The sequence below is a fragment of the Rutidosis leptorrhynchoides genome, chromosome 4 (genome assembly GCF_046630445.1).
Source record: "Rutidosis leptorrhynchoides isolate AG116_Rl617_1_P2 chromosome 4, CSIRO_AGI_Rlap_v1, whole genome shotgun sequence".
Classification (NCBI taxonomy): domain Eukaryota; kingdom Viridiplantae; phylum Streptophyta; class Magnoliopsida; order Asterales; family Asteraceae; genus Rutidosis; species Rutidosis leptorrhynchoides.
In genome coordinates, this window is record NC_092336.1 from 68,014,704 (window position 1) to 68,027,832 (window position 13,129).

The window sequence follows — 13,129 nt, forward strand, 5'->3', positions numbered from 1 at the left end:
TATATGTACCGTCAACACCCGTATTTTTAATATCGTGACAATAACCCGGGAACCTCTAAACCACCAGGTTTTTCTAAACCAATGTGGAAAACGATGACTCGTATTAGAGGAACATCATATATCCCTAGAAGATTAGGAAAAAGAACCAATTCCGAAGAAGAAGAAACCAGTGATTCAGATTAGAGGGGTGTGAGCATGTTGTGTAATAAATGTATTGCAGTGTGCTTGTACTTTTATGTTCTATGTAAAAATTGCTTGTATTGTTTGTTAGTACGAATCTAATCCTTGTCTATTTTACAGTATAAAAATAAAATGGACGTTAAGGGTAGACAACTGAATATTTTAGAAGACCTACCAGAGGATATGATTGAGGAAATCTTGTCTAGAGTCGGTCAGAATTCATCAGCATATTTAGTTATGGCGAAATTAGCTTGTCAAACATTTGAAAGACTTTCCAGAAATGCCTTAGTTTATAAAAGGCTTTCCTTTGATAGGTGGGGTATATCACATTGGGGAGAATTTAAGTTACGCCGTGTTTTCTTTAAAGCGTTAAATGCGGGGAACCCAAATGCAATTTTACGCTACGGGTTAAAAACCTATTTTGACTCAACATATCCCAACATAGGATTTCGTGAATTAGAAAGAGCTTCTAACATGCAACATAAAGAAGCATGTTATGCTTACGGGTTAGTGATGTTCGCTTCTTACCTAAGTGAGAAAAAGAACATCGGATTGTAGCTTTTAAATAAAACTTTCCCACAAGTGACGGATTCAGTAGTTGGGGTGAGAAACAAGTTTTTTAGATTATTACGGGGCTGTTGGACATTACGAAACCCTCGTCCTTTTGACGACATTACAACATGCTGCCTAGCCAATGGTCATAACGGTTATTTTCCACAAGACCAAGGATGGGAAGTCGTCTTAGTAAAACCAGAATGCATGACTTGTTTCTGGACTTATAAATTACGTGTCTTTATTTCCTTTGCTGAACAACTTGCGTATTAACTAGATTTATCTTCAAAACTGTCCTGTATCATAGTGTACTATATTTCATGTTATATGTAATATAGCGAAGTTGTAAGTTTGAAGAATATTTGTATGTGATATATTATTATAATCAGTTTTTCATATGGAATTATAGTAGTTGAATTGTATATTAGCTACTAAGTATGAAATTAACGGGTAGGTAGTACCCGAATTTAAACTTATAAAACGCTAATATGAAGAAAAAGCTTTTATAAATGAGTTCATATAATGCTACGAGATACTATTGACTACTCTTAATATTCTGTATGATTAACTTGTTTCATTTGACTATTTTGAAGGAAATGGCACCGACTACTCAACACACCTTGAATATGAGCGAAGAGGAATTTCGTGCCTTTCTTGCTTCAAACATAGCCGCAGTACAGGCCGCGCTACATACCAACAATAACTCTGAATCTAGCAATACAGCTAACGGCGTAAGAAATCGTGTAGGATGCTCCTACAAGGAATTCACTGTCTGCAAACCTACAGAATTTGATGGGACCGAAGGACCAATCGGATTGAAACGGTGGACCGAGAAAGTTGAATCGGTGTTTGCCATAAGTAAGTGTGCTGAAGGAGACAAAGTGAAGTACGCTACGCATATCTTCACAGGTATTGCATTAACATGGTGGAATACCTATCTAGAGCAAGTGGGACAAGATGCGGCTTACGCGCTACCGTGGTCAGCATTCAAGCACTTGATGAACGAGAAGTACCGTCCCAGAACCGAGGTCAATAAGCTCAAATCAGAACTTAGAGGGTTACGAACACAGGGATTCGATATTACTTCGTACGAAAGACGATTCACAGAATTGTGCCTATTTTGTCCGAGAGCGTTCGAAGATGAGGAAGAGAAGATCGACGCGTTTGTGAAAGGGTTACCGGAGAGAATCCAAGAAGATATAAGTTCACACGAGCCTACCTCCATACAAAAGGCATGTAGAATGGCTCACAAACTAGTGAACCAGATTGAGGGAAGAATTAAAGAACAGGCGGCCGAAGAGGCCAACGTGAAGCTAGTCAAAAGAAAGTGGGAGTAAAACGGTGATAAGAGTCACCAAAACAACAACAACTATCCCAACAATCACAACTACAACAAACGGCACAACAACAACAACAACAACAACTACAACAATCATCCCAACAACAATAACAACCGCAACAATAACAACAATCAGAAGCAGTTATGCCAAAGGTGTGAAAAGTATCACTCAGGGTTCTGCACCAAATTTTACAACAAGTGTAAAAGAAATGGTCATAGTGCGGTGAAGTGTGAGGTCTACGGACCAGGGGTTAACAGAACGAAAGGAACAAATGGTGTCGGAACGAGTAATGGCGGAGCAAGTAGTGTCGGAGCAAGTTATGCCAATGTAGTTTGTTATAAATGTGGAAAACTGGGCCACATTATTAGAAATTTCCCGAACCAGGAGAACACGAATGAACAAGGCCGCAAAAGAGTTTTCAATATTAATGCGGCAGAGGCACAGGAAGACCCGGAGCTTGTTACGGGTACGTTTCTTATTGACAATAAATCTGCTTACGTTTTATTTGATTTGGGTGCAGATAGAAGCTATATGAGTAGAGATTTTTGTGCTAAATTAAGTTGTCCATTGATGCCGTTGGATAGTAAATTTTTACTCGAATTAGCAAACGGTAAATTAATTTCAGCAGATTATATATGCCGGAATCGAGAAATTAAACTGGGTAGCGAAATATTTAAGATTGATTTGATACCTGTAGAGTTAGGGAGTTTTGATGTAATAGTTGGCATGGACTGGCTGAAGGAGATGAAAGTAGAGATCGTATGTTACAAAAATGCAATTCGCATTGTACGAGAAGAAGGAGAACCCTTAATGGTGTACGGAGAAAAGGGCAACACGAAGCTACATCTTATTAATAATTTAAAGGCACAAAAACTAATAAGAAAAGGTTGCTATGCTGTTCTAGCACACGTCGAGAAAGTACAAACTGAAGAAAAGAGCATCAATGATGTTCCCGTCGCAAAAGAATTTTCCGATGTATTTTCGAAAAAATTACCGGGACTACCTCCACATCGATCTGTTGAATTTCAAATAGATCTTGTACCAGGAGCTGCACCAATAGCTCGTGCTCCTTACAGACTCGCACCCAGCGAGATGAAAGAACTTCAAAGCCAACTGCAAGAACTATTAGAACGTGGTTTCATTCGACCAAGCACATCACCATGGGGAGCTCCTGTTTTATTTGTCAAGAAGAAGGATGGTACATTTAGGTTGTGTATTGACTACAGAGAGTTGAATAAACTTACCATCAAAAACCGTTATCCACTGCCGAGAATTGACGACTTATTTGATCAACTACAAGGCTTGTTGGTTTATTCGAAAATTGATTTACGTTCTGGATATCATCAAATGCGAGTAAAGGAGGATGATATTCCAAAAACTGCTTTTAGGACGCGTTATGGTCATTATGAGTTTATGGTTATGCCGTTTGGATTGACTAACGCACCAGCTGTGTTCATGGACCTTATGAACCGAGTGTGTGGGCCATATCTTGACAAGTTTGTCATTGTTTTCATCGATGACATACTTATTTACTCAAAGAATGATCAAGAGCACGAAGAACATTTGAGAAAAGTGTTAGAAGTATTGAGGAAGGAAGAATTGTACGCTAAGTTTTCAAAGTGTGCATTTTGGTTGGAAGAAGTTCAATTCCTCGGTCACATAGTGAACAAAGAAGGTATTAAGGTGGATCCGGCAAAGATAGAAACTGTTGAAAAGTGGGAAACCCCGAAAACTCCGAAGTATATACGTCAATTTATAGGATTGGCTGGTTACTACAGAAGATTCATCCAAGATTTCTCCAAAATAGCAAAACCCTTGACTGCATTAACACATAAAGGGAAGAAATTTGAATGGAAGGATGAACAAGAGAAGGCGTTTCAGTTATTGAAGAAAAAGCTAACTACGGCACCTATATTGTCATTGCCTGAAGGGAATGATGATTTTGTGATTTATTGTGATGCATCAAAGCAAGGTCTCGGTTGTGTATTAATGCAACGAACGAAGGTGATTGCTTATGCGTCTAGACAATTGAAGATTCATGAGCAAAATTATACAACTCACGATTTGGAATTGGGTGCTGTTGTTTTTGCATTAAAGACTTGGGGGCATTATTTATATGGGGTCAAAAGTATTATATATACCGACCACAAAAGTCTCCAACATATATTTAATCAGTAGCAACTGAATATGAGACAACGCAGGTGGATTGAACTGTTGAATGATTATGATTTTGAGATTCGATACCACCCGGGGAAGGCGAATGTGGTAGCCGACGCTTTGAGTAGAAAGGACAGAGAACCTATACGGGTAAAAGCTATGAATATAATTATTCGTACTAACCTTACTACTCAAATAAAGGAGGCGCAACAGGGGGTTGTAAAAGAAGGAAAGTTGAAGAATGAGATACCCAAAGGATCAGAGAAACATCTTAATATTCGGGAAGACGGAACCCGATATAGGGCTGATAGAATTTGGGTACCAAGGTTTGGAGATGTGAGAGAAATGGTACTTAAAGAAGCACATAAAACCAGATATTCAATACATCCCGGAGTGGGGAAGATGTATAAAGATCTCAAGAAACACTTTTGGTGGCCGGGTATGAAAGCCGATATTGCTAAATATGTAGGAGAATGTTTGACGTATTCTAAGGTCAAAGCTGAACATCAGAAACCATCAGGTCTACTACAACAACCTGAAATCTCGGAATGGAAATGGGAAAACATTACCATGGATTTCATTAATAAATTGCCAAGGACTGCAAGTGGTTATGATACTATTTGGGTAATAGTTGATCGTCTCACCAAGTCAGCACACTTCCTGCCAATGAGAGAAGATGACAAAATGGAGAAGTTGGCGCGATTGTATTTGAAGGAGGTTGTCTCCAGACATGGAATACCCGTCTCTATTATCTCTGATAGGGATGGTAGATTTGTTTCAAGGTTTTGGCAGACGTTGCAACAAGCATTGGGGACTCGTCTAGACATGAGTACTGCCTATCATCCACAAACTGATAGGCAGAGCGAAAGGACGATACAAATGCTTGAAGACATGCTACGAGCATGTGTTATTGATTTCGGAAACAGTTGGGATCGACACCTACCGTTAGCAGAATTTTCCTACAACAACAGTTATCATTCTAGTATTGAGATGGCCTCGTTTGAGGCACTTTATGGTAAAAAGTGCAGGTCTCCGATTTGTTGAAATGAAGTGGGGGATAGACATATTACGGGTCCGGAGATAATACAAGAAACTACCGAGAAAATCATCCAAATTCAACAACGATTTAAAACCGCCCAGAGTCGACAAAAGAGCTACGCGTACAGTAAAAGAAAAGATATAGAGTTTGAAATTGGAGAAATGGTCATGCTTAAGTTTTCACCTTGGAAAGACGTTGTTCGATTTGGTAAACGGGGGAAACTAAATCCAAGGTACATTGGACCATTCAAGATTATAGATCGTGTCGGACCAGTAGCTTTCCAACTGGAGCTACCTCAACAACTCGCGGCTGTACATAACACTTTCCACGTCTTGAATTTGAAGAAATGTTTTGCTAAAGAAGATCTCACTATTCCATTGGACGAAATCCAAATCAATGAAAAACTTCAATTCATTGAAGAACCCGTCGAAATAATGGATCGTGAGGTTAAAAAACTTTAGCAAAACAAGATACCGATTGTTAAGGTTCGATGGAATGCTCGTAGAGGACCCTAGTTCACCTGGGAGCATGAAGATCAGATGAAAAAGAAATACCCGCATCTATTTCCAGAAGATTCGTCAACACCTTCAACAGCTTAAAATTTCGGGACGAAATTTATTTAACGGGTAGGTACTGTAGTGACCCGAACTTTTCCATGTTTATATATATATTAATTGAGATTGATATTTACATGACTAAATGTTTCCAACATGTTAAGCAATCAAACTTGTTAAGACTTGATTAAATGAAATAAGTTTCATATAGACAATTTATCACCCAATTTGACCGGCGATTCACGAACGTTACAAAATTGTGAAAACTACATGTTGTGGTATATATAGACATATATATATATGGTTTACATGAGATTATGATGAGTAAATATCTCACTAAGTATATTAACAATGTGTGATATACATAAGAAATGAGATTACTAAGTTAAGAAACACGAAATGATATATATAACGATTATCGTTATGATAACGTCTACTGAATACATATGTATCATATTAAGATATTGATACACTATATTTAAAATGATAAAATGATATTTAAATATATCATTAAGTGTGTTAACAATGAACTACATATGTAAAAACAAGACTACTAACTCAAGAATTACGAAACGAGACTTATATGTAACGATTATCGTTGTAACGATATTTTAATGTATATATCATATTAAGAGATATTCATACATCATAATATCATGATAATATAATAATTTAATATCTCATTTGATATAATAAACATTGGGTTAACAACATTAATTGAGATCGTTAACTTAAAGGTTTCAAAACAACACTTATCGGTACGACTAACGAAGACTTAACGACTCCATTAGAATGTATATACATGTTGTGTTTTGATATATATTCTTACACTTTTGAAAGACTTCAAGACACATATCAAAGTACTTCTACTTAACAAAAATGCTTACAATTACATCCTCATTCAGTTTCATCAACAATTCTACTCGTATGCACCCGTATTCGTACTCGCACAATACACAGCTTTTAGATGTATGTACTATTGGTATATACACTCCAATGATCAGCTCTTAGCAGCCCATGTGAGTCACCTAACACATGTGGGAACCATCATTTGGCAACTAGCATGAAATATCTCATAAAATTACAAAAATATTAGTAATCATTCATGACTTATTTACATGAAAACAAAATTACATATCCTTTATATCTAATCCATATACCAATGACCAAAAACACCTAAAAATACTTTAATTCTTCAATTTTCTTCATCTAATTGATCTCTCTCAAGTTCCATCTTCAAGTTCTAAGTGTTCTTCATAAATTCCATAAGTATAGTTTCATAAAAATCAAGAATACTTCCAAGTTTGCAAGTCTACTTCCAAGCTTTCTAATCCATTCCAAGAAATCATCTAAGATCAAGGAACCTTTGTTATTTACAATAGTTTATATTTCTAATTCAAGGTAATATTCATATTCAAACTTTGATTCAATTTCTACAACTATAACAATCTTATTTCGAGTGAAAATCTTACTTGAACTGTTTTCGTGTCATGATTCTGCTTCAAGAACTTTCAAGCCATCCAAGGATCCTTTGAAGCTAGATCCATTTTTCTCATTTCCAGTAGTTTTATCCAGAAAACTTGAGGTAGTAATGATGTTCATAACATCATTCGATTCATACATATAAAGCTATCTTATTCGAAGGTTTAAACTTGTAATCACTAGAACATAGTTTAGTTAATTCTAAACTTGTTCGCAAACAAAAGTTAATCCTTCTAACTTGACTTTTAAAATCAACTAAACACATGTTCTATATCTATATGATATGCTAACTTAGTGATTTAAAATCTGGAAACACGATGAACACCATAAAATCGGATATACGCCGTCGTAGTGAAACCGGGGGCTGTTTTGGTTTGGATAATTAAAAACTATGATAAACTTTGATTTAAAAGTTATTCTTCTGGGAAAATGATTTTTCATATGAACATGAAACTATATCCAAAAATCTTGGTTAAACTCAAAGTGAAAGTATGTTTTTCAAAATGGTCATCAAGATGTCGTTCTTTCGATGGAAATGACTACCTCTTTAGTAATTGACATGTAACTTAAATTTTCGACTATAAACCTATACTTTTTTTGTTTGGATTCTTAAATTAGAGTTCAATATGAAACCATAGCAATTTTATTCACTCAAAACGGATTTAAAATGAAGAAGTTATGGGTAAAACAAGATTGAATATTTTTGATCTTTTTAGCTACGGAAAATGTTTAACAAATCTATACAAATCATATCCTAACTAACTTATATTGTATTATACATGTATTCTAATATATTATGTAATCTTGGGATATCATAGACACGTATGCAAATGTTTTGACATATCATATCGACCCATGTATATATATTATTTGGAACAACCATAGACACTCTATATGCAGTAATGTTGGAGTTAGCTATACAGGGTTGAGGTTGATTCCAAAAATATATATACTTTGAGTTGTGATCTAGCCTGAGACGTGTATACACTGGGTCTGGATTGATTCAAGATAATATATATCGATTTATTTCTGTACATCTAACTGTGGACAACTAGTTGTAGGTTACTAACGAGGACAGCTGACTTAATACACTCAAATCTTTAAAACATAATAAAAATGATTGTAATTATATTTTGATCATACTTTGATATATATGTACATATTTGTATAGGTTCGTGAATCGATCCGTGGCCAAGTCTTATTTCCGAGGAAGGAAATATCTGTGAAAGTGAGTTATAGTCCACTTTTAAAATCTAATATTTTTGGGATGAGAATACATGCAGGTTTTATAAATGATTTACAAAATAGACACAAGTACGTGAAACTACATTCTATGGTTGAATTATCGAAATCGAATATGCCCCTTTTTATTAAGTCTGGTAATCTAAGAATTAGGGAACAGACACCCTAATTGACGCGAATCCTAAAGATAGATCTATTGGGCCTAACAAACTCCATCCAAAGTACCGGATGCTTTAGTACTTCGAAATTTATATCATATCCGAAGGGTGTCCCGGAATGATGGGGATATTCTTATATATGCTTCTTGTTAATGTCGGTTACCAGGTGTTCACCATATGAATTATTTTTATCTCTATGTATGGGATGTGTATTGAAATATGAAATCTTGTGGTCTATTGTTACGATTTGATATATATAGGTTAAACATATAACTCACCAACATTTTTGTTGACGTTTAAAGCATGTTTATTCTCAGGTGAATACTAAGAGCTTCCGCTGTTGCATACTAAAATAAGGACAAGATTTGGAGTCCATGTTTGTATGATATTGTGTAAAAACTGCATTCAAGAAACATATGTCGATGTAATATATTTCTATTGTAAACCATTATTTAATGATCGTGTGTAAGTAGTATATTTTAGATTATCATTATTTGATAATCTACGTAATGCTTTTGAAACCTTTATTGATAAAATAAAGGTTATGGTTGTTTTAAAAATGAATGCAGTCTTTGAAAAACGTCTCATATAGAGGTCAAAACCTCGCAACGAAATCAATTAATATGGAACATTTATAATCAATATGAACGGGACATTTCATAAAACCTAGATTATTAAGATCACTCAAAACAACCTACACTATTGTGTTATCATAGTATTGTTCCAATTACCACCTACACTCACATGCAAGTTTCTAGATCCTTATTGAAGTACAAGCTATGAACATTGATAAACTCACATAAAGCAGCACATAAACTTGTATAAGTGAATTTAAATAATTAGATAAACACAACAATAGATCTTTCAATAATGCACGATTAGTTAAACATAAAAAACTCAATAATCCAATAGTTAGAACCATCCCAAAATTATAGGTCTTACATTAAAGTGAACACAAATAAATTTAGCCTATCATAATAAAAGATGGAACAATCAAATAATTGGACAAGGTAGCATTTATAATTAAATCACTAAAATTAATGAAAACTAGATGTACCAATGATGATCTTGATCCAATCATCAATCTTGATGATGCTCTTGCTTGAATGTGGTGAAAAGTAGCTCAAAAGTACCTTAATTTATAGCTCAATTCGTCTGGAAATCATATGGTATAAATTGCAAAAACCCTTCCATAATTATACAAATTTCGTAACTTGCTGGCCAATCCAGACACAGATGCGCCGTATTTGAAGTGATACCCCACATCCTTAAACGTGTCATTGCTGGCCAATCGCTTATGAACTTGTATTTTTTCTCTCTGGTTTTCTTATCTTTAAGTTGAATTCTTCACTTTAATCAACCTTGATACTGCTTTTATCATCCTTTGCTTAAAACCATCTTCTTGCATAATTAACAAATCAATGTCTTCAAATCTATGTCAAATGTATCAATTTAGGAACCGATGACGTGTGTAAAATATATATAAAATGTACGTTATCATCGATATATCACCTACTTTGTGATTAAGATATTAATTGATTCGATTTATAATATTATTTTATTTTGAGTAACATCGCTAGAAAATTTTTAAATTTTACACTATGTGTATTATTTAGTTATTATTTTGTTGAATGCTCTTGAGTCTTTAAGTCTTGTTACTAGTTTAATAAAAAAGAATACAACTGGAAATACTTAAAAACTAATTTATGTAAATGAGAATAAATAAATTTTTAAAATTTAAACGAGAACCATAAAAATAACGAGAACTGTGAGAACCTTTTAATTTCATAGTTTTTATGCATTTAAATGCAACAAATTACATGCAAATATTAATTAATCCTAATATTATTAACAAACATATGTTCATTACCACAAATTACATGTTAAATTGTTAATTATATTAAATGTTCACATGTTACACAAAGAAATATGCACCTATGAACGATAAACTATATACTTTATTATATAGGTAAAATTTAGGTTTTTTAGACTATTTTATGTTCATTCTTACTCTTCATCAATAATGATGGGTGATTCAATATACTCATATGTGAAAATCTATGTAAATTAAAAGTTTTCGCAGTTCTCATTTTTTTTGTGGTTCTCGTTTGAACTTTTGACTATATATATATATATATATAAAGTTAATAAGAAAAATGAAAAGACTAAAAAATAAGGGTAAAAGAAGAAGGGCCCAAAAGTAAATAAACAAGACATGTTACACGTGAGATCTAGAAGGGAGAGGTTTACTTCCCACGTGAACTCCACTCTCATCGGTCATCTTTGGGTCCCCCGCTCGTGGCTCGGCTTTGGTTAATAATAATTAATATTATAAAATTATAAATTGTAATTGGCAATTATACCCTTGTTGTACAAACATTTCATTGGTAATTATTTTGCCCTTTTTCCACCCCACGTGTTTGATTTTCACATGTTTTCGACTTCAAAAGCTATGATTCATGATGCAAGTGGCCATTAAAATATTAAATGAAATAATGAATTATTTTGCCTTGTTTCTATTTTTTTTTTTTTGTTGGTGATTTTAGTGTCATACAACGTGCATTTTAGTTAGTTACGATTTACTTGAATGCAGATGTTAGTTAGTTATACTTAACAACGGGTTTGGAAAGTGTGGAGTACATGCCCGTAAGAGTTGACAAATACCTATCGCGCAAAATGCGAAGGTCGAGGGCGTTGCGCCCCCTTGTGGGGTCCAAGGGGCAGCGCCCCTGGCTGGGTTATAACAGATTTTTCCGCCCATTTATGAAGGGTTACATCCCTTCAATAATAACTGTTACAGTTATAGACATCCCTTTTGGGGATATTCTGCATTCATTAACAAACAGAAAACACACATACTCTCTAACAATTTGATCAGTGATTTCGTTGTCAAAAAAACACTGATTGCGTTCTTGTCTTATCCCTGTAAAGATTTCGTGCAACCGAGACAATCGTAGGGTCGAAATAATTTATAGAGAAAGTGAACACACGATTCAAGAACGAATCCATGCAGTCAATTCATACCCAATTTCTAACACTTTGTAATCTAAAATCTAAAATTCGTGTGTTTATCTTTATACCATTATACGACTTAGACATATAGATCACTTTTGATTGTTAATTAAACTAGTTTTAAAACTTGTGTATATATATACAGTCCTATGAATTAGTAGCATCTAATCTGTCAACGATGATAATAATAAAAATGATAATGATATGATAATTATACAGTAATTTGTATACAATCAAAGAAGATCAATAAAAAAAAAGGAAAAAAAAAGATCAATAACCATTTTGATTAGTTTCACTTTAGCTTTAGGTATGCTTTAAATGACTGAAACATACCAAATTCAATGTTTGAACGTTTTCTTAACAAAACAGGATTGAATTATCAACACATAAGAAAGTATGTGGAAGTAATAAACTTCTTTTGGTAATTATGCCTTTATGATAAATTTCTTTTGGTAATTTTACTTCTAATAAAAAAGTTCTATAACCATACTAGATATAGGTATAAAAAAAAATATAGATAAAAGCTATATCGTAAATTAATACTTATATGTTACGAGTCTTTGTATAAATAATGCTAGAGCATAATCTGAAAATCCCATAAAGATATTTGCAATTTAAGCTCAGTAGCAAAATGCACACACTCAAAAAATAATGGATGCGCCACTTATAATTTCATTTATTTAATACAAATAGTATAACACCATATATACATAACTTTAGTGTAAATACACATACATTTCCGTATTTAACATTTAAAAAATACTTGATTTTCCAGTACATAAAAATATTGGCACTTAAATGACGATAAAAGTGAATAACTAAATGAGCATCGACATTACCACTGAATTTGACAAATCCTACATAATCGTATATTACGAGTACGTAACAACTTTTACAATATAATTTTTTTGATTCCTTTTCGAGCCTGAGTTTACGACTCACTTTGCGTGCAAACTAATCTCGAAGTGACAACCTCTTTTGCATGTTGCCGAGAGTCGTGCATGGTGAATCTCCGTAGCCAAGAGGAGTTTTTAATGCTCCATGTATTCGAACTCCTGACCTCCCTTAATCTTTTTGTACTTTGTGAGAAAACCATTATCACCACTCTACCGCCAACTCATGATTTACAATACAAATATTTAATGATTGGCCTGTCCGATATAGTTGCTTCCCAAGGGTAATTAAACGTAGAGCTTATCATATGAAAGTTGTTCGGTGGAACATCTATGATACGTCAAATGAATATGATTGGATGGTGAAGACTCATGTGATGGTCCTGCTAGAAATTCGCTCTCAAATAAAAGTGATGTATTATAATTATGGATGGATTAGACACATATAGTACAAATATATAATAATGTAACATATATTAGTAGAATTATCAATTATAAAAGCGAAAATATCAATGACTTT